Below are 22551 nucleotides of genomic sequence, written 5' to 3' on the forward strand. Positions count from 1 at the left end.
AAAAGCTGTCCTAGCTGAAGTGGAAAGACAATAGTGCTGGTGCCCTGACATTGAGAGAGACTCTTGTTTATTATTTGCTCTAGCTCTTTTCCTAGCTCCTTCCCACTGCTCTCCCCCGCCACTCCCCCCACCACCATGTCCCTTTCTCTTCCTCATCTTGATTCCTTCTCCAGGACCTAAGCTTTGTTGCTAGATCTCTTGGAGCCACTCAAATGGGAATAGTGATATGAGCTTAAACTCTCTTCTCAGGCTAAGTTTGCCGAAGCCGCAGCCTGAATCCGCCTGCATCCCTGGACCACCTTCCTGGCATCTCCAGGCCTTAGCACTTCTCTGCTTGGGCTGGTCCAGCCTTTCTCAAGCTTAACTCATTTCAAATCCTCTTGATGATTTTGATATATTCAAGTAGTGCCCATACTATCAATTCTTTCATAGTTTTTTTTTTTTTTTTTTTTAGCTTTTTAGGGCCACACCCATGGCATATGAAAGTTCCAGGCCAGGGATCGAATCGGAGCCTACACCACAGCTACAGTGCCAGATCTGAGCCTCATCTGTGACCTACACCATAGCTCATGGCAGTGCCGAATCCTTAACCGACTGAGCAAGGCCAAGGATTGAACCCACATCCTCATGGATACTAGTTGGATTCATTGCCACTGAGCCATGAAAAGAGCTCCGATTCCTTCATAGTTTTAATCTGACTCATTTTAAAAAGCTTAAGCAAATTTATGCTTAAAAGAAATTTAATTCATCCCCATAAATGGAAAACCACTATCATTTTTTTATTACTCAATGAATTTATCACACCTGTAGTTGTACAATGATCATCACAATCCAATTTCACAGGATTTCCATCCCATAACCCAAGCACATCTCCCAAAACTGTCTCCTCCAGAGACCATAAGTTTTTCGATGTCTGTGAGTCAGCCTCTGTTCTGCAAAGAAGTTCACTCTGTCCTTTTTTCAGATTCCACATGTCAGTGAAAGCATTTGATGTTGGTGTCTCCTTGTCTGACTGACTTTATTTAGCATGATAATTTCTAGGTCCATCCATGTTGCTAAAAATGCCAGTATTTCTTTCCTTGTAATGGCTGAGTAATATTCCATTGTGTATATGTACCACATCTTCTTGATCCACTTCTCTGTCGATGGACATTTAGGTTGTTTCCATGTTTTGGCTATTGCAAATTGTGCTGCAGTGAACATCGGAGTACATGTGTCTTTGCGAGTCATGGTTTTCTCTGGATAGATGCCCAGGAGTGAGATTGCTGGATCAAATGGTAGTTCTGTTTAGTTTTCTGAGGGATCTCCATACTGTTTTCCACAGTGGTTGCACAAATTTACAATCCCCCCAACAGTGTCATAGGGTTCCTTTTTGTCCACACCCTCTCCAGCACTTATTGTTTGTAGACGTTTTGATGATGGCCATTCTGGCTGGTGTAAGGTGGTACCTCCTAGTGGTTTTGATTTGCATTTCTTGAATAATGAGTGATGTTGAACATCTTTTCATGTGTTTTTTGGCCATCTGTGTGTCTTCTTTGGAGAACTGTCCGTTGAGATCTTCTGCCGATTTTTGGATGGAGTTGTTTGTTTTTTTGGTATGGAGCTGCAGAAGGTGTTTATACATTTTGGAGATTAATCCCTTGTCAGTTGATTCATTTGCAAAGATTTTCCCCCATTCTGTGGGTTGTCTTTTTGTGTTGTTTAGGGTTTCCTTTGCTGTGCAGAAACTTTGAAGTTTGATTAGGTCCCATTTGTTTATTTTTGTTTTTACTGTCATTCCTCTAAGAGGTGGATCTGAGAAGATGTTGCTGTCGTTTATGTCAGAGAGGGTTTGGCCTATGTTTTCCTCTAAGAGTTTGATATTGTCTGGTCTTATATCTAGGTCTTTAATCCATTTGGAGTTTATTTTTGTGTATGGTGTTGGGGAGTGTTCTCATTTCATTCTTTTCCATGTGGCTGTCCAGTGTTCTCAGCATCACTTATTGAACAGGCTGTCTTTTCTCCATTGTATATTCTTGCCTCCTTTGTCATAGATTAGTTGTCTGTAGGTGTGTGGGTTTAATTCTGGGCTTTCTGTCCTGTTCCACTGATCTCTATTTCTGTCTTTGTGCCAGTACCATATGGTTTGGATGACTGTTGCTTTGTAGGATAGTCTGAAGTCTGGGAGCCTGATTCTTCCAGTTCCATTTTTCTTTTTCAGGATGTCTTTGGCTCTTCTGGGTCTTTTGTGCTTCCAAACAGACTTTAAAATATTTTGTTCAAGTTCTGTGAAAAATGTCCTTTGTAATTTGATAGGGATTGCATTGAATCTGTAGATTGCCTTAGGTAATATAGTCATTTTGATAATATTAACTCTTGCAATCCAAGAATATGGTATGTCTTTCCATCTATTTGTGTCTTCTTTGATTTCTTTCATCAGTGTCTTATAGTTTTCAGAGTACAGGTCTTTTGTCTCTTTAGGTAGGTTTACTCCTAGGTATTTCATTCTTTTGGATGTGATGGTAAGTGGGATTGCTTCCCTAATTTCTCCTTCTGATCTTTTTTTTTTTTTTTTTTTTTTTTTTTGGTCTTTTGTCTTTTCAGAGCCACACCTGCAGTATATGGAGGTTCCCAGGCTAGGGTTGAATGGGAACTACAGCTGCTGGCCTATGCCATAGCCACAGCAATGCAGGATCCAAGCCGCATCTGCAACCTACAACCACAGCTCATGGCAATGCCGGATCCTTAACCCACTGAGCAAGGCCAGGGATTGAACCCGAAACCTCATGTTTTCCTAGTCGGATTCGTTTCCACTGAAGCACGATGGGAACGCCCTGATCTTTCATTGTTAATTTATAGAAATGCCATCGATTTCTGTGTATTAATTTTGTATGCTGTGACTTCGCCAAATTCATGGATCAGCTCTAACAGTTTTCTGGTAGAGTCTTCAGGATTCTCTAGGTATAGTATCATGTCATCTGCAAAGAGTGATAGTTTACTTCTTCCTTTCCAATTTGGATTCCTTTTATCTCTTTTACTTCTCTGATTGCTGTGGCTAGGACTTCCAAAACTATGTTGAAGAGTAGTGGTGAGAGGGGACATCCTTGTCTTGTTCCTGATCTCAGTGGGAATTCTTTCAGCTTTTCACCATTGAGAATGATGTTCGCTGTGGGTTTGTCATATATGGCCTTTATTATGTTGAGGTAGGTTCCCACTATGCCCACTTTCTGGAGGGTTTTTTTTTTTTTATCAGAAATGGGTGTTAGGTTTTGTCAAAGGCTTTTTCTGCGTCTATTGAGAGGATCATATGGTTTTTATGCCTCAGTTTGTTAATGTGGTGTATCACACTGATTGCTTTGTGGATATTGAAGAACCCTTGCATCCCTGGGATAAATTGCACTTGATCATGATGTACAATCCTTTTAATGTATTGTCGGATGCAGACAATACATTATTCCACTATCATTAACCTAAGTGGAAACTAACTGCTGAAACTAACTGCTATCACCTGAATGTTTGTGCCCCCCTCCTCAAATTTGTATGTTGAAATCCTAAAGCCTAGTGGGATGGTATTAGGACATGCAGCCTTTGGGAGGTGATCAGGTCATGAGGGTGGAGCTACCATGAATGGGGTTGATACCTAAGGGTTCTCTTGTCCCTTCCGCCGTGTGAGGATTCAGTGAGAACACTGCAACTCAGAAGAAAGCCCTCATCTGACCATGCTGGCCCCCTGATCTCAGACTTCCAGCATCCAGAGAGGCCATGAGAAATAAATTCCTGTTGTTTGTAAGTTACCCAGTATGTGGTATTTTATAATAGCAGTCTGAAAGACTAATACAGTAACCTTAAAAATGAATGCAATCAGAGCAAGAAAACTAATGTTTAATCATGTACCGTCTAAAATAATTTCTCAGACCACCATGTTTAAGTGCTGCTTTTTGGAGAATCCCCTACAAGGACTCTTCAGTTTGCCGTCAGTTCACTGAAGTGGGTCTGGGGGAGGTTTCTCTCACCACGGCAATGACCTTGGCTCCCTGTTCACTCTGTGAGTAACCTTGGCCAAGTTACTGTTTCCTGGGAGATTTCTACATTTCTAAGCTATTGGAATAATAACCATCTCTTAAGAGTTTTCCTTAGAATCAATGCGACAACATCTGCATAGGGCCTTGCATATATCTAAAAATAGGACACACACTCAGGATCCGTTCATTCCTTGATCCGGTGTTCCCACTGGGTCAAGGAATGAAATTTTAATGACAGGCCCTCTTGCCTTTGTATTTAGCAGTCTGCTAAATTGAGTGATTTGATCCTCGGAACAGTCATTCTCCTTTCCCATTTTATTGGCTTTCCTAGAATGGCACGATTACTAATGTAGGAATAAAACTCATGTCTACATCATTCCAAAATCCATATGCTTAATAATTAAGCTATACTGATATCTAACAAAATCAACATTATTGAGATCTATTTTACATACAATAAAATTTAACTATTTAAATATACATTTTGCTAAATTTTGACCTATTTATATGCCTATGTAATTACCAGCACAATTTAGATTTCACCCCCAAACATTCCTTTGTGCCTCTTCCTGGTCAGTTCCCCTTTTCTAATCCTCCAAAGTTTCTGTCTTGTTATTGAATATAGTCCATTCCTTTTCATTGCACAGTAGGACAATGTCTTCTTACCCATTGCCTATATGGTCAAATATTTTGACAGTATTTCAGTCCTGTCCATTTCTCTTCATCTCCACTAATCACTGTAGCTTAAAGAACCAGCATCTCTTGCCTGGATGAATGTGATAGTCTCATAAGTTGGTCTAACAGCCTCCTCCTGAGTCTCTTCCAGCTTATTCTCCACCTTGTAAGCAGAGTGATCTTTAGAGGTGCCAATCTGATCAAGAATCACCAATTTACCCTAAAATTCTTCATCCTGAGATGAAGATCGAAATTGTATTTTGCAGTGAGGTCTTCCGTGGCCCAGCTCCTTCCTACCCACACCACCTGTCTTACAACCACTTTGCCCAATGGCCCATTGCCCTCTGGTATCTTCTAACCTTCTTTAGATTCCTCCTATGCGTGAGCTGCTCACTGTTGAAAGCCTCAAGGCTTTTGTAATGTAGTTTCTGAATTCTGAAATACCCTCCTCTTTCCCAAATCTTCTTGGCCAATGTCTGCTCTGCCAGTTAATGCCTACTAGTCTCTTCCCAGCCTCCATTCAAATCACATTTCTTCACTGAAGGCTTTTTAACTCTCCTCATTGGGTCAGCTCATTAATTTTCTTAAAGAATTGTATTGCTTTTTCCCTTCAGGGTACTTTTCTCAGTTAATAATTTTACATTCTCCAGTGGGATTGCAGTAAATTATTACTGTTTCACACTGCTTAGAGACCTGGGCGGGCAGAGTCCATGTTTCTGACCCATGCCTGCACAAGCATGTTGCTCATAGATACCCAATAAGTAGAAGTTAATTGAGTGAATGAATGAACTGACCCTTAGTGTACCCTAAGAGCACTTTAAATTGCCACAGAAGTAAACTGTGTTGACCCCTGGATGGAAGGCTTTAAGAAAGGGAATTCCAGGAAGTTTCCTTGTGGCACAGTGGGTAAAGTATCCAGTGTTGCTGCCACAGCTGTGGCTCAGACTGCAACTGCAGTGGGGGCTCAATCCCTGGCCCAGGAGCTCTGATATACCACAGGTGTGGCCAAAAGAAAAAAAATGGGGGATTATACTTTTGGCGAATTTGTTTATGTTAGATGAGGTAATTATCTTCCTGTTGGTATTTGGGAAAAATTGGGATGGACATACGTATGAGGTTTGAACTTTGGAAAGGAGATTGCCTTTTAAGAGAGCTAAATTGTGAAATAAATGTGAAAAAAATCAGATTATAAATATAGGCAAATTACTTAAAGGATGGAATGGCTTCTAGGCCCTGAAGATTTGACTATGCAGGTTTACTGTTATTCACAGAGCTGAAGAAAGAATGAGTCCTTTAGAAATGGGTTAATTAAAAACAATGAAAGAAATGGGTTAATTAGTCTCAAAGGAAGGGTAAACCATGTCTGGAAGGGGCTATCTGCAGAGCAAAGGACTGGCCCTGTCTGGCCTGAGTACAGATTCCTCAACTCTGATTAGTCTGGAGGTGACTGGGTCTGAAGGTTTTATATTCACCGAGCAGTCTTCTAATTATAATCTGGTTTCCCGTGAAGACGGGTCCAAATGGAGTAAGTACATCAGCTAGTCTAGTCTCAGGCCTGCTTGGTATGCTATATCTCTTTGTAATTGATCATTTGACATTCTGGTTTTGTACATGGGTTTTTGTGATAAGCTTGGTTATCAGAGTATGTCCCTGAGACTGTGTCAATGTCTGCTCACTGTCAAGTTTTGAGATGCCCAGCCAGTTAAGTCAGAACCTAGACAGCGGAGAATTCACCCTGAACGTGCCCTGTTGTGAGAGGCAGTTTTGGTTTCCCGTTTTACAAATCAGTAAACTGATTGTTATCGAAAGGTGCCTTAATATAATAGTTATTATAGAATATGTCTTCATTCAATCTGCATAATTTATTGGTGTGCTCTGGGTTAAGGACCAGGAATGAAAGAGGAAGGGGAAGATATTAACTGACATCTCTTTAAATATTTTATACTAGAAATTTACATTGGAAATCTTTGGGTTCAATTTAGGCAAGTCACAATTTTGAATACCAAAGGGAGAGTTGATTTAATAATGATGTCTTTCTTTATTGCAGAATATGAAGAAACGGCCATGTATAATATATTTACAAACAGCCTGATATTAAAGATTCATTCATTAGATATTAATTGCCACATCTTTAGCAAATAGACTTTCTTTTTAAAAAATTTTTTAGGAGTTCCCATTGTGGCTCAGCAGTTAACGAATCTGACTAGCATCCATGAGGACCAGGTTCGATCCCTGGCCTTGCTCAGTGGGTTAAGGATCCAGCATTGCCGTGAGCTGTGGGTGTAGGTTGCAGATGCAGCTCAGATCCTGCATTACTGTGGCTGTGGTATAGGCTGGCAGCTATAGCTCTGATTTGACCCCTAGCCTGGGAACCTCCATATGCTACAGATGAGGCCCTAAACAAATATTTTTTATTATAATTGATTAGTAATATTCTGTCAATTTCTGCTGTACAGCAAAGTGACCCAGTTATACATATATATACATTCTTTTCCTCATATTATCTTCTATCATGTTCTATCACAAGTGATTGGATTAATTCCCTGTGCTGTACAGTAGGACCTCATAGCTTATCCATTGTAAATGTAATAGTTAGTATCTACTCACCCCAAACTCCCAGTCCATCCCACTCCCTCCCCCTCCCCCTTGGCAACTACAAGTCAGTTCTCTATGTCCATGATTTTGTTTCTGTTCTGTAGATAGGTTCATTTGTGCCATATTTTAGATTCCAAATATAAGTGATATCATATGGTATTTGTCTTTCTCTTTCTGATTTATTTCACTTAGTATGAGAATCTCTGTTTCCATACATGTTGTTGCAAATAGCATTATCTTGTTCTTTTTTATGGCTGAGTAGTATTCCATTGTGTATGTACCACATCTTCTTTATCCATTCATCTGTCAATGGACATTTAGGTTGTTTCCATGTCTTGGATATTGTGAATAGTGCTGAAATGAACATAGGGGTGCATGTGTCTTTTTGAATGAAAAGTTTTGTCTGGATATATGCCCAGGAGTGGGATTGCTGGATCATATGGTAGTTATATATTTCCTGAGTTTCCTCCATACTGTTTTCCATAGTGGTTGAACCAATTTACATTCCCGCCAACAGTGTAGGAGGGTTCCCTTTTCTCCACACCCTCTCTAGCATTTGTAGACTTATTGATGATAGCCATTCTGACCAGTGTGAGGTGGTACCTCATTGTATTTTTGATTTGCATTTCTCTGATAATTAGTGACATTGAGCGTTTTTTTTATGTGCCTGTTGGCCATAAATATATCTTCTTTGGAGACATGTCGAGGTCTTCTGCTCATTTTTCACTTGGGTTGTTTGCTTTTTTGCTGTTGAGTTGTATGAGCTATTTGTATATTTTGGAGATTAAGCCCTTGTTGGTTGTGTCATTTGCAACTATTTTCTCCTATCCCATAGATTATCTTTTGTTTTCTTTTTTTTAATGGTTTCCTTTGCTGTGCAGAAGTTTTTAAGTTTTATTAGGTCCTATTGGTTTATTTTTGTTTTTATTTCTATTACCTTGGGAAACTGGCTAAGAAAACATTTGCATGATTGATGTTAGTGAAGTTTTGCCTATGTTCTCTTCTAGGGGTTTGATTGTGTCTTGTCTTATGTTTAAGTCTTTAAGCAATTTTGAGTTCACTTTTATACATGGTGTGAGGGTGTGTTGTAGTTTCATTGATTTATGTGCAGCTCTCTGGTTTTCCCAGTACCACTTGTTGAAGAGACTGTCTTTTCCCCATTTTATATTCTTTTTTTAATTACTCAATGAATTTTATTACATTTATAGGTGTACAACAATCATCACAACCCAATTTTATAGCATTTCCATCCCAAACCCTCAGTGCATCCCCTCACCCCTCAACTTGTCTCATTTGGAAACCATAAGTTTTGCAAAGTCTGTGAGTTAGTACCTGTTTTGCAAAGAAGTTCATTGTGTCATTTTTTAGGTTCCACATGTAAGTGATAAGATTTGATGTTGGTGTCTCATTGTCTGACTTTACTTAGCATGGTAATTTCTAGGCCCATCCATGTTGCTGCAAATGCCGTTATTTCTTTCCTTTTAGTGGCTGAGTAATATTCCATTGTGTATATGTACCACATATTCTTTATCCATTCCTCTGTTGATGAACATTTAGGTTGTTTCCATATCTTGGCTGTTGTATATAGTGCTGCAATGAACATTGGAGTACATGTGTCTTTTCAAGTCATGGTTTTCTCTGGATAGATGCCCAGGAGCAGGATTACTGGATCAAACCCATTTTATATTCTTGCCTCCTTTGTCAAAGATTAATTGACTGTAGGTTCCTGCATTTATTTCTGGATTCTATATTCTGTTCCATTGGTCTGCATGTCTGTTTTTGTACCAGTACCACACTGTCTTGATTACTGTAGTTTTATAATATGTTCTGAAGTCTGGGAGAGTTATGCCTCCTACTTGTTTCCACCCCCCACCTCAGGATTGTTTTGGCAATTCTTGGTCTTTTATGGTTCCATATAAATATTTGTATTGTTTGTTCTAGTTCTGTGAAAAATGTCATGGGTAATTTGGTAGGGATCGCATTAAATCTGTAGATTGCTTTGGATAGGATGGCCATTTTAATGATATTAATTCTTCCAATCCAGGAGTATGGAATATCTTTCCATTTCTTTGAATCCTCTTTAATTTCCTTGATTAAGGTTTTATAATTCTCAGCATGTAAGTCTTTCACCTCCTTGGTCAGGTGTATTCCTAGGTATTTAATTTTTTGGGGTGTGATTTTAAAAGGTATTGTATTTTTGTATTCCTTTTCTTTCTTTCTTTCTTTTTTTTTTTTTTTTTTTTTTTTTTTTTTTTTTTTGTCTTTTTGCCATTTCTTGGGCTGCTCCCGCGGCATATGGATGTTCCCAGGCTAGGGGTCTAATTGGAGCCGTAGCTTCCAGCCTACGCCAGAGCCACAACAACGTGGGATCCCAGCTGTGTCTGCAACCTACACCACAGCTCAGGGCAATGCTGGATCCTTAACCCACTGAGCAAGGCCAGGGACCCAACCCCCAACCTCATGGTTCCTAGTCAGATTCGTTAACTACTGCTCCACCATGGGAACTCCAGTATTCCTTTTCTAATATTTCCTTGTTAGTATATAGAAATGCAACTGATCTCTGAATGTTAATTTTGAATCCTGCTACTTTGCTGAATTTGTTGATCAGTTTGAGTAACTTTTTGTGTGGAGTCATTAGGGTTTTCTATAATAGAGTATCATGTCATCTGCATCGAGTGTCAATTTTACCTCTTCTCTTCCAATATGGATACATTTTATTTCTTTTGTTTGTCTGATTGCTGTGGCTAGGACTTCCAATATTATGTTGAATAAAAGTGGTGAGAGTGGACATCCTTGTCTTGTTCCACATCTTAGAGGGATGACTTTCAGCTTTTCTATGTTGAGTATTATATTGGCTGTGGGTTTTGTCATAAATGGCTTTTATGATGTTAAGGTATGTTCCTGCTATATCCACTTTGGTAAGAGTTTTATTTGTCATGAATGGATGTTGGATTTTGTCAAATGCTTTTTCTGCATTTTGAGATGATCATGTGGTTTTTACTTTTTTTTTGTTAATGTGGTATATGATATTGATTGATTTGCGTGTGTTGGACCACCCTTGTGAACTTGGGAGGACTCCCACTTGGTCATGGTGCATGTGTTGTTGGATTTGGTTGGCTAAAATTTTGTGGAGAATTTTTGCGACTATGTTCATTAAAGATATTGGCCTATAATTTTCTTTTTTGAAAATATCTTTGTCTGGTTTTGGTATTAGGATGATGTTGGCTTCATAGAAAGTCTTAGGGGTGTTCTTCAATCTTTTGGAAAAGTTTAAGAAGGAAAGGTGTAAGTTCTTTGTAAGTTTAGTAGAATTTTCCTGTGAAGCCATGTGGTCCTGAGCTTTTTTTTTTTTTTTTTTTGTAGGAAGTGTCTTTATTACATATTCAATTTCATTTTCAGTGATGGGTCTGTTTAAGTGATCTGTTTATTCTCTCTTTTTTTTTTTGTTTTTGTTTTTTTTTTTTTTTTGTCTTTTTGCCTTTTCTAGGGCTGCTCCGTGGCATATGGAGGTTCCCAGGCTAGGGGTCTTACTGGAGCCATAGCTGCTGGCCTACGCCAGAGCCACAGCAACACAGGATCCGAGCTGCGTCTGCAACCTACACCTCAGCTCACGGCAACATGGGGTCCTTAACCCACTGAGCAAGGGCAGGGACCGAACCCGCAACCTCAAGGTTCCTAGTCTGATTCGTTAACCACTGAACCACAACAGGAACTCCCAGTGATCTCTTTTTTCTTGATTCATTTTTGGTGGGCTCTTTGTCTCTAGAAAGTTGTGATTTTTTTCTAGGTTGTCAAATTTGTTGGCATATAACTGTTTGTACTATTCTCTTATTGTTTTTTATTTATTTATTTAGAGCTGCACCCATGGCATATGGAAGTTCCCAGGCTAGAGATTGAATTGGAGCTATAGCCACTGGCCATAGCCACAGCAACAGCAATGCCAGATCCAAGTAGCATCGTGTGACCTACACCACAGCTCACAGCAACTCTGGATACTTAACCCATCGAGCAGGGTCAGGGATGGAACCTGCATCCTCATGTGTGCTACACAGATTCATTTCCACTGAGCCAAGATGGGAACTCCTGGATTTTTGTGTTTCTGCAGTATCCATTGACATTTCTCCTTTTTCATTTCTTATTTTGTTTATTTGGATTCTCTTTCTCAGTGAGTCTGGTTAGAGGTTTGTCAATTTTGTTTACCCTTTCAAAGAACCAGCTCTTGGTTTTATTGATTTTTTTATATCATTTTTTGAATCTCTATTTTATTGATGTGAGTGGGGTGTTAAAATCTCCTACTATTATTGTATTCTCATCAATTTCTCCTTTTATGTCTGTGGTACTTGTTGTATGTATTTGGGTGCTCCTATCTTAGGGGCATATATATTGACAAGTGTAATATCCTCTTCTTGATTGATCCTTTTATCATTAAGTAGTGTCCTTCTTTGTCTTTCTTTTTTTTTTCTTTTGTCTTTTTGCCTTTTCTTAGAGCCACACCCTCGACATATGGAGGTTCCCAGGCTAGGGGTCTAATCAGAGCTGTAGCCACCGGCCTACGCCAGAGCCACAGCAACGCAGGATCCGAGCCGCGTCTGCAACCTACACCACAGCTCACGGCAATGCTGGATCGTTAACCCACTGAGCAAGGGCAGGGACCGAACCCGCAACCTCATGGTTCCTAGTCGGATTTGTTAACCACTGCGCCACGACGGGAACTCCCCTTTGTCTTTCTTTATGGCCTTTGTTTTAAAGTCTTTTTTTTTTTTTTTTCTTTTTAGGACCTCACTCATAGCATATGGAGGTTCCCAGGCTAGAGTTCTAATCAGAGCTACAGCTGCCAGCCTACACCACAGCCACAGCAACACCAGATCTGAGCTGCATCTGCAACCTACACCACAACTCATGGCAATGCCGGATCCTTAACCCACTGAGGAAGGCCAGGGATCGAACGTGCAACCTCATGGTTCCTAGTTGGATTTGCTTCCACCAAGGCACAATGGGAGCTCCTACTATAAAATAATTTTAGTGTTGACATATTTTCACTCTTGAGAGATTTCATTTCTGCCTGTGCCATGGCGGGAATTCCCCTAAAGTCTATTTTTTTTCTGATATGAGTATTGTGACTCCTGTTTTCCTGTCATTTCTATTCACATGAAATATCTTTTTCCATCTCCTCACTTTCGATTTATGTGTCCTTTGCTCTAAGGTGAGTCTTTGGTAGGCAGCACATTGTGAGCTCTTTCTTTTTTTTATTCCAGTCTGCCACTCTATGTCTTTTGGTTGGAACATTCAGTCCATTGGCATTTAAGGTAATTATTAATAAATATGTATTTATTGCCATTTTAAACCTTGTTTTACAGTTGATTTGAAATTTCTCCTTTGTTCCTTTCTTTTTTATGGTTGGATTATTTCCTTTTTTTTTTTTTTTTCCTTAATGCTTGTGTCCTCTTCTTTTTAATTTTTTTGAATGTATTGTTTGGTTTTGATTTGCAGTTGCCCTGTTTTTCAAGTATGTTAGCCCCTTCCTATATGTGCTTGCTTTAGCCTGATAGTCATATAGGCTCAAATGCATTCTAATAAAAAAGGTCTGGATTTTTTTTTTTACTTTCATTCCCCACATTTTATGACTTTGATGTCCTTTTTTCATGTCTTCATATTTATCCTTCTGCCATTCCTTGTATTTATTGTAGCATTTACAAATAGGTTTTTTTTCCCCTTTAATATATGTATACTGGCTTATTTATTTATTTATTTATTTGTTTATTGTCTTTTCTAGGGCTACACCCAAGGCATATGGAGGTTCCCAGGTTAGGGGTCTAATTGGAGCTGTAGTTGCCTGCCTACGCCAGAGCCACAGCAATGCAGGATCCAAGCTGAGTCTATGACCTACACCACAGCTCACAGCAATGCTGGATCCTTATGCCACTGAGCAAGGCCAGGGATTGAACCTGCAACTTCATGGTTCCTAGTTGGATTTGCTAACCGCTGAGCCATGACGGGAACTCCACTGGCTTATTTAAATGGTTACTTTCCACTTGTGATTGCTTCCATCCTTTATCTTCTTACTTCTTTTTCATTTAGAGGAGACTTTTAGTATTTCTTTTAGAATGAGTTTAGTATTGTTGTACTCTTGTAGTTTTTGTTTGGTGGGCAAATTTTTATTTCTCCTATTTTAAATGATAATCTTTCTGGATAGAGTATTCTAGGCTACAGATTTTTCCCTTTTAGAATTTAGTATATCTTGTCTCTCTCTTCTGGCCTGTAGTGTTTCTGTACAGAAATCAGCCGGTAGCCTTATGGGGGTTCCCTTATAATTAATTCTTTGTTGTTCTCTTGCTGCCTTTAGAACACTCTCCTATCTTTTTTTTTTTTTTTTTTGCTGTTATGCATATGGAGGTTCCCAGGCTAGGGGTTCAATCAGAGCTACAGCTGCTGGCGTAGACCAGAGCCACAGCAACACAGAATCTGAGCTGCATCTGTGACTTACACCACAGCTTGTGGCAACACCTGTTCCCTAACCCACTGAGCAAAGCCAGGAACTGAACCTGTCACCTCATGGTTTTCAGTCAGATTTGTTTCCACTGTGCCATGATGGAAACTCCTAGAATCCTCTCCTATCTTTAACTTTTGCCATTTTTATTTTAATATGTCTTGGTGTGGGTCTGTTTGGGTTCAACTTGTTTGGGGTCCTCTATGCTTCCTGTATCTTGATATCTGTTTCCTTTAGATCTGGGAAGTTTTCAGCTATAGTTTCTTCAAATATATTTTCAATCCCCTTTTCTCTCCTTCTCCTTCTGGAGTCCCTATTATGCGTAGATTGGCCCACTTTATATTATGCCATTGAGCTCTTATATTGCTTTCATGTTTTTCCCTTTGGTTTTCTGTCTGCTGTCCTGACTGGGTGATTTCCATTTTTCTATTTTCCAAGTTACTTATTCATTGTTTGCATTATTCATTCTGCTCTTCAGTGCCTTTAATTCAGCTCGCTTCTCTTCAAGTGAATTTTATAATTTTTCTTGGCTCCTCCTTGTATTTTCTAGTTCCTTTCTAAAGTAATCTGCATTACTGTTTATATCCACTCTTAATTCCATCATATCCTCTCTTAATTCCTTCAGTATTTTCATTATCTCCTTTTTGAACTCAGAGTCTGTTAGATTGCGGAGGTCCATTTCATTGTTTGCTTCTTCATTTTGCTTGTAACTGAAAATGGTTCCTGAACTTCTTCATTTGCTTATATTTTTCTTATTCTTTGAGTTTAGGGAAAAGAACTATTATAGTCTTGGAGGGCTATTTATGTGAGAGCGCCCCTGGATGTTTTGTGGGGGCTTATTTTTTTTTTTTGGCATGAAGCCTGATTTTGGTTTGGATGCTTGGTGTCTCTTTCCTTGGTGTGTGTAAGCTGCTATCCCCTTGATGGGGATGCACTGGTTTATGGCCTGCATGTGCTTCCAGGGAGATGGAGGCAGTGGGCAGGGTCTACAGCCAGTGCTTGGTTGCTGGGCCATTGACAGTGGTGAGAACCCATTGGGAGGTGGTGCAGGCTGCTCCTGGTTACAGGGCCCTGGGAAGTGGCAGGGACCCTCAGGCAGATGTAGGTAGCCCAGAGCCTTTGGCAGTGGCAACAGCAGGGTGAGTGCATTCCCAGGGAAGTGAGAGGAATAATGAGTGGTACTTGGTTGCAGAGCCCTCCTCTGCTGCAACCCCTGAGGTGATTAGGGCCACAGTGATGCCTGTTCACAGATCCCTAGCGGTGGCAGGTCACACCCACCTCTGGAGTCTAATGGCTGCAGCAGTTTGGCCCTGCCACCCATAACTTGCACAAGAGGTATCCTGCAGCCCAAGTACCTGCGCTTGCACAAAGATATTCCTGTGGCTGTCCCACCCCTCCTCCTCTCATCCTCCCCAACAATGGTGCCTTGCTTCTCCAGTGGGCCCAGGCCTCCTCCCACACTCCCTTGGCTGTGGTGTTTCACTTCCCAGCCCCTCAGGCTGTCTCTACACACCCAACCCTAGTCTTCTCCCTGGAACTGATCTCCAAAGCCTGAGTTCCAGTGCCCAGCCCCCACCTGAGCATCTCAGGCTATGCCATCTGGGGGTGGTGATACTGATGGTCTCTGTGGCTCCCTCTGTGCTTTGCCATTCCCAGTCTCGCTGCTGAGTTTTCCTCTGAGGCTTTGAGGTCCCTCCTCGGCTGATCTCCCTGTCAGTTAGGTGGCCTCCCATGGTGTGGGTTCCTTTCCTCTTTTACAGTTCCCTCTCATAAGTGCTGGTCCCGTCTTGATTCCTTTTTTTTCTCTTCTCTTTCTCTCTCTTTTTTTCTTTCTGTTCTACCCAGTTATATGGAGGATTTCTTGCCCCTTTTGGAGGTTTAAGATCTGCTGCCAGCATTCAGTAGCTGTTCTGTGTGAATGGTTCTACATGTAGATTTTTTTTTTTATGTGTTTGTAGGAGAAGGTGAATGCCATGTCCTACTCTTCCACTGCCTTGATCCTGCTCCATCCAGACTTTCTGTGTCTCAGTTTCCTAAATGGAGAATGGGAATAAGAATAGCAGCATTAATTGAGTATCTCCTTTGTGCAAACACTGTCCTACATGGCCATTCTCAGAATTAACTCGTTAATTTTCATAAACAACCTGGAAGGGAGATGCCATTGTAGATGATTATGCAGAAGAGGAGCTTGCCCCAATAATAAGTGGGAGAGTTTTTAAAACCAAACAGTGTGGCTCCAGAATCCACCCTTCTAAATACTTTACTACCCCAAAGAATTAAGTATCTGGCTCACTTGAGCTTTAATAACTGATAGCTATTATTATTGTCAGTTTGTTTTTGTTGCCTCCATTTCTGGACTAGGAAGAATAGAACAGGGGTAGAAACCTTCTGTTTCTAAGCCTCCCATGCTTTTCTCTTATCCTTTGCTGCTGTGCATTTTTCCCTAGGGAGAACCAGAATGAAAAAACCACTTTGGCTTGAGTTACTCAACTTGAAACTGCCTGCATAACAAAATCACATGTTTTAGAACTTAACATTCTTTCTTGATGATTCTACCTTTCTTCTATTGTTTTCAGTCTTCGTTATTCCCTGAACACTCCTGGAATTGCCTTACCACTTTACCATATGAAAAGCCACCTGTTCCGAGCCTGTAGGGACTGGGTATTTTGAATCTTGTATGACAGCTTTGCCCAAATCTTAGGCAAATACTAAGGACAGTTATACATAGTATCTTTATTGCTAATTCCTATGAAGATGAAAAAGTTAAATCTGTAAGGAAGGGCAAGATTTATAAGACTATTTACAATCCTGGGAATAATATTCACCACTATTGGGAACTCAGAAGGGGAGATGCTTTTTTTTTTTTTTTTTTAAATTTCCTTGCTCCTAAAGCCAAAGAAAGGAATATGATTCCTCAGCTTATAACTGACACCTAAGATGGTTTGTATGTATAATAAGAATCCACAGAGTTAAATTTCCTCCAAAGGAATTATTGTCCTGAGCTCTTTAAAGTCAAACCATTTTTCATGGAAAATAGGATTGAGACTTAAAACCAGATTGAAAACCAGCTTCCAGTTCTGTTGGCTACATATGTGAGGGCTTTCTGTGGATGATGCAAAGTGATTTTCAGAGCATTGGTAGGTTTAGAAGCATATTGGACCAGAAACCTAATTATCAATACTAATAATTTTTTTCCTTCATCAGTTAATTAGTTGATCATCTAGAAAAATTAGCAACTATTCAGCATGTTTCAGTCTTGGTACCTAAAAAATATCATTCTTCTTCATAGAAGAACTTCATAGAAGTTTTTGCCAGGAAAGTGAATTATTTTGACCTTAAGTGAATTATTTTGACATTATTCTAATGAGGCATTTCTGTAGAATATTACTCTCACTGTGTACATGAGGGTCACTTGAATTTTTATGGAAATTTTGGATGAGTTCTTGAGATTTCTAATGGATCAGAATTAAATAACCTTGCCTTTGGTATAGACTTGAGTTATCTTGAAATTAACCGTTAAATATCACTAATGAGAGTGAAAAATTCAATAAGAAACTATCTTGGAGTTCCCATTATAGCTCAGCAATAACAAACCCAACTAGTATCCATGAGGATGTGGGTTCCATCCCTGGCTTCACTCAGTGGGTTAAGGATCCTGCGTTGCTGTGAGCTGTGGTATAGGTTGCAGATGCTGCTTGGATCCTGTGTTGATGTGGTTGTGGTGTAGGCTGGCAGTTGCAGCTCCCATGGGACCCCCAGCCTGGGAACTTCCATACACTGCAAGTGCGGCCCTGAAAAGCAATTGTTATATTTGGAAAGGATGGGCAATGGGATCCTACTGTACAGCACAGGGAAATGTGTGTGATTGGGTCACTTCGTGGTACAACAGAATTGATGAAACATTGTAAATCAACTATACTTTAATAAAAACAGCACAAAACAGTAAGAAACTATCCTTAAAGACCATGACTAGAAAGTGCAGTCAGTGGTTTTAGACAATGAAGCTCATTTCTCTCTTCCCTCTGCTAATTGCTTTCATTTTTTTATATTTGAAAATGCGGCCAGTGTGTCTGCTTTCCTTCTAAAGATGCTGACAATATACTTCAGTGTGTATAATAGAGAATTTTGTTTTCACTCCTAAACAAAGTGAAGGAAACACCTCTTTTGCCCTTAGCCAACAAATGCTCCGTGGCTTCATTTATTTACTCTCAGTAGGTTATTCCAGTCCCTAGGTTCCAGAACAAACATGAGTTTGAGAATGAGAGCCAGGCTGGATGTGTCAGGTGATGATTTAAAACTTTCCATGTGCTCTAGAGTCCTTTAGAAAAGCTTTATTTATTTTAAAATCTCATAGGAAGAAATGCTATCACAGATTCATGAAAAAAGAATGGGAAAAAATCTATGAATTGTGATTCAGGTGTGTGTGTGTGCGTGTGTGTTGGGAAAGGACAGAGTTGTAGGCTTGGGATCTGGGTTTGAGTCCTGGTGATATCACTCATTAGCTGTGTGAACTTGTGCAAATAACCTGGCCTATCTGGCCTTGATTCTCATCTGTTAAATATTTGCACTGCACATTTCTAAAAAGTGAAATTTAAATCAACTAATGAATATTAAAAACCAGAATGGTGCCATGCGCTTTTATAATTTATATATTGGAATGGTGTTTGACTGTTCTGTAATACCTTTGTAGAATGATAGGAAGTTGTTGTGTTAAGAAGTGGGTAATATATATTACTGGAATCATAGGCTATTTAAAGTCTTTGATTTCTGAAAAATGGTCCTAGCATGAAAACACAATGGTAAAAAGATAGATGATGCTTGGATATCTCTGGCCATTACAGAAATGCAAGTTTTAAACTGAGATATATTTTATACACAGGAAAATGCACAGATCTTAAATGAACAATTCATGAATTTTGGCAAATGAAACACTCATATGACTGTTGCCAAATCAAGATATGGAACATTTTTCTCACCTGGAAATTATTTTGTGTCCCTTTCTATTCCATACCTGCCCTTTGCAAGGCAATCATTCTTCTGATTTCTCTTGGGTAAATACTAGTTTCCTACCAGCAACAGATGAGAGTTCTGATTGTTCCATGTTTTCCCCAACACTTGGTATTGTCAATCTTTCTAATTTTAATCATTCTGGAAAGAAAAATCTTCTCTGCTTGATTTAAGTCAAATGATTTGCAGCAATTATTCTTTGTCTTTTTTTTTTTTTTTTGTCTTTTTTTCTTAGGGCTGCACTTGCGGCATATGGAAGTTCCCAGGCTAGGGGTCTATTGGAGCTGTAGCTGCTGGCCTATGCCACAGCTGCAGCAACACTGGATCCAAGCCATGTCTGTGATCTACACTGTAGCTCACGGCAACGCAGATCCTTAACCCACGGAACAAGGCCAGAGATGGAACCCTCAATCCTAGTTGGATTTGTTTCTACTGTGCTGCAACAGGAACTCTGATTTGCACCAATTATTCTTAACCTGATATCTTAACACAGTGTTGGTTCCGAATGGGTTAGGAGGGATCATGAATAATTTATTTAAAAGAAAGTAATGGTAATAGTTTAAGTACCCATGCTTATACATAGTTTTTTTTTTTTTAAGTTTCAAAAACTTTATTTAATGTTCTGAGAGCTAGCATTATTTTTGCAAATAAGGTAAATGTCTTGGATGAGCTATTCAAAGAAGTTCACTTAGTCCAACTTAATAAAGCCAGTATTCTTCCTGTACTGGTGGAAACACTGGTGGCACACACTGAGGCCATATTCTGGATAAGACCCTGCAGGTTTGAGCAGACATGGCAAGAGTGAGATCCCTGGCTGAATTTTCTCGGATAGCTCCAGTAAAGCTGCTGGTGACCCATCTCGCTTTCTCCGATACAACCTAAATAGTTTTATTTATATATTGAAGAGGATTCAGGGTAATCTCTGAAATAGCATGACTCTGAATTATGGGCAACATTATTTATATATATATATATATATATATATATATGTGTATATATATATATATATATTCCCCCCCCGAAAGGGATAAAAGAGTTATAGTTAATGCTATAGAAATTACATGTTACAAATTCTTAACTATGCTTCAGTATGTATCAAGTGAAAGTTCTAGATGTACTCTTAAGACCTATAGCGATTATAAATTTTTTTTTTTTTTGCCTCTTTACTTTTTCTAGGGCCGCTCTCACGGCATATGGAGGTTCCCAGGCTAGGGGTCTAATCGGAGCTGTAGCCGCCAGCCTATGCCAGAGCCACAGCAACGCAGGATTTGAGCCGTGTCTGCAACCTACACCACAGCTCATGGCAACGCCAGATCCTCAACCCACTGAGCAAGGCCAGGGATCGAACCTGAAACCTCATGGTTCCTAGTCGGATTTGTTAACCACTAAGCCATGATGGGAACTCCCAATTTTTTTTTTTGTCTTTTTGATAGCGATTATAAATTGTTGTAGGACAGGTAAGAAACTTCTAAAAACTCAAGAGCTAACAAGTAAAAAATTTGCACAAATTTCACCTGATAAGGAATTAGGTGGTCTGTATTCAGGTAGCTCTTTCTATCTGTCTATCCATCTATTTATTCATTCAACAGATACTCATAATCCGTTATGGCAGGGACTGGTAGGTCCTGGGACTACAAGAATGACAAAAGGACAAGGAGTTTTCTAGTCTAGTGGGGCTAACTGACACATACATAGGTGATTATTTAATAGTTGGTCAACACCTAAAACAAACAAACCAAGACTGTAAGTTTAATGTTATGATTTTTATGGATGTCACAAAAGAACCCAATGATGAACTAGTGACATTATTTATTAATTTGTTCAATTATGTTTGTTAAGCTCCTACTAGGTGCTGGGGACTTTTTATTCACTGAGGAACAAAAATGAGAAAGCAATTTCTGTCCAGTGGTTTTGTGGTTTTATTTCAATTTTTAATTTTAATTTAAGTATAGTTGATTTATAGTGTTATATTAATTTCTGGTATACAGTAAAATGATTCAGTTATACATATTTATATCATATATGCATATTCTTTTTAAAAAATTTTATTTATTTATTTTGTCTTTTTGCCATTTCTTGGGCCGCTCCAGCGGCATATGGAAGTTCCCAGGCTAGGAGTCTAATCTGAGCTGTAGACGCCAGCCTACGCCAGGGCCACAGCAAGGCAGGTTCCGAGCTGTGTCTGCCACCTACACCACAGCTCATGGCAACACCGGATCCTTAACCCACTGAGCAAGGCCGGGGACTGAACTCGCAACCTCATGGTTCCTAGTTGGATTCGTTAACCACTGTGCCACGACGGGAACTCCAGATATTCTTTTCCATTATGTTTTATTACAAGATATTGAATATAGCTCCCTGTGCTATACAGTCAGAACTTGTTTATCTTTTTTATATAGTGTAGTTTGTATCTACTAATCCCAAACTCCTAATTTAACCCTCTTCTACCCTCTTTCCTCTTTGGTAACTACAAGTTTGTTTTCTATGTCTATGAGTCTGTTTCTGTTTCATTTCTGCCATATTTTAGATTCTACATATAAGTGATATCATATGGTATTTGTCTTTTTCTGACTTCTTCACTTAGTATGAGTCTCTAGTTCCATCCATGTTGCTGCAAAAGGCATTATTTCATTATTTTTTTATAGCTAAGTAATATTCCATTGTGTTTATATACCACATCTTCTTATCCATTCATCTTCTGATGGACATTTAGTTTGTTTCTATGTCTTGGCTGTTGTAAAAGGTGTTACAATTAACATTAGAGTGTGTGTATCTTTTTTGTTTAGAGTTTTCTCTGGATATATGCCCAGGAATGGGACTGTTGGATCATAAGGTAACTCTATTTTTAATTTTTAAGCAACATCCATACTGTTTTTTTTCCTTTTTTCCTTTTTTTTTTCTTTTTGCCTTTTCTGGGGCCACTCCCATGGCACATGGAGGTTCCCAGGCTAGGGGTCTAATCACAGCTGTAGCCACCGGCTTATACAGGAGCCACAGCAGCATCCGAGCCGCATCTGTGACCTATACCACAGCTCACGGCAACACCGGATCCTTAACCCATTGAGCAAGGTCAGGGATCGAACTGCAACCACATGGTTTCTAGTCAGATTCGTTAACCACTAAGCCACTATGGGAACTCCATCCCATAGTAGCTGTATCAACTTACACTCCTACCAACAGTGTAGGAGGGTTCCCTTTTCTCCACAACCCCTCCAGCATTTGTTATCTGTAGACTTTTTAATGATGGCCACCCTGACTGATGTGAGGTGACACCTCTTTGTAGTTTTGATTTGCATTACAAAAAATTAGTGATGTTGAGCATCTTTTCATGTGCCTCTTGGCCATCTATATGTCTTCTTTGTAGAATTGTCCATTTAAGTCTTCTGCCTATTTTTTGGTTGGGTTGTTTGGTTTTTGTTATTGAGTTGTGTAAGATGTTCGTATATTTTGGAGATTAAGCCCTTGTCAGTTGCATCATTTGCAACTATTTTCTCCTATTTTGTAGGTTATCTTTTCTTTCTTTTTTTTTTTTATGGTTTCCTTTGCTGTGCAAAAGCTTGTAAGTTTCTCATTTGTTTATTTTTATTTCTATTTCTATTGCCTTGGGAGACTGACATAAGAAAACATTTATGTGGTTGATGTCAAATAATGTTTTGCCTATATTCTCTTTCAGGAGTTTTATGGTATCATGTCTTATATTTAAGTCTTTAAGCCATTTTGAGTTTATTTTTGTGTATGGTGTGAGGGAGTGTTCTAAAATCATTGATTTATATGCAGCTATCCATT

At 39.4% G+C, this 22551-nt stretch overlaps 1 protein-coding gene and 1 pseudogene across 1 annotated transcript in view; one reads left to right on the plus strand and one right to left on the minus strand.

Moving 5' to 3' along the window:
* LOC146403573 (uncharacterized) overlaps window positions 1-22551 on the plus strand; it is a 228571-nt gene that overhangs the window by 85354 nt on the left and 120666 nt on the right. The gene's annotated exons all lie outside the window — the stretch shown is intronic.
* On the minus strand, window positions 19454-19623 carry LOC146403574 (small ribosomal subunit protein uS14 pseudogene; annotated as a pseudogene).

The sequence above is a fragment of the Sus scrofa genome, chromosome 5 (genome assembly GCF_054392235.1).
Source record: "Sus scrofa isolate SSC_HxYL_T2T_F1_AM1 chromosome 5, Sscrofa_HxYL_maternal_Yorkshire_Landrace_v2.0, whole genome shotgun sequence".
NCBI lineage: Eukaryota > Metazoa > Chordata > Mammalia > Artiodactyla > Suidae > Sus > Sus scrofa.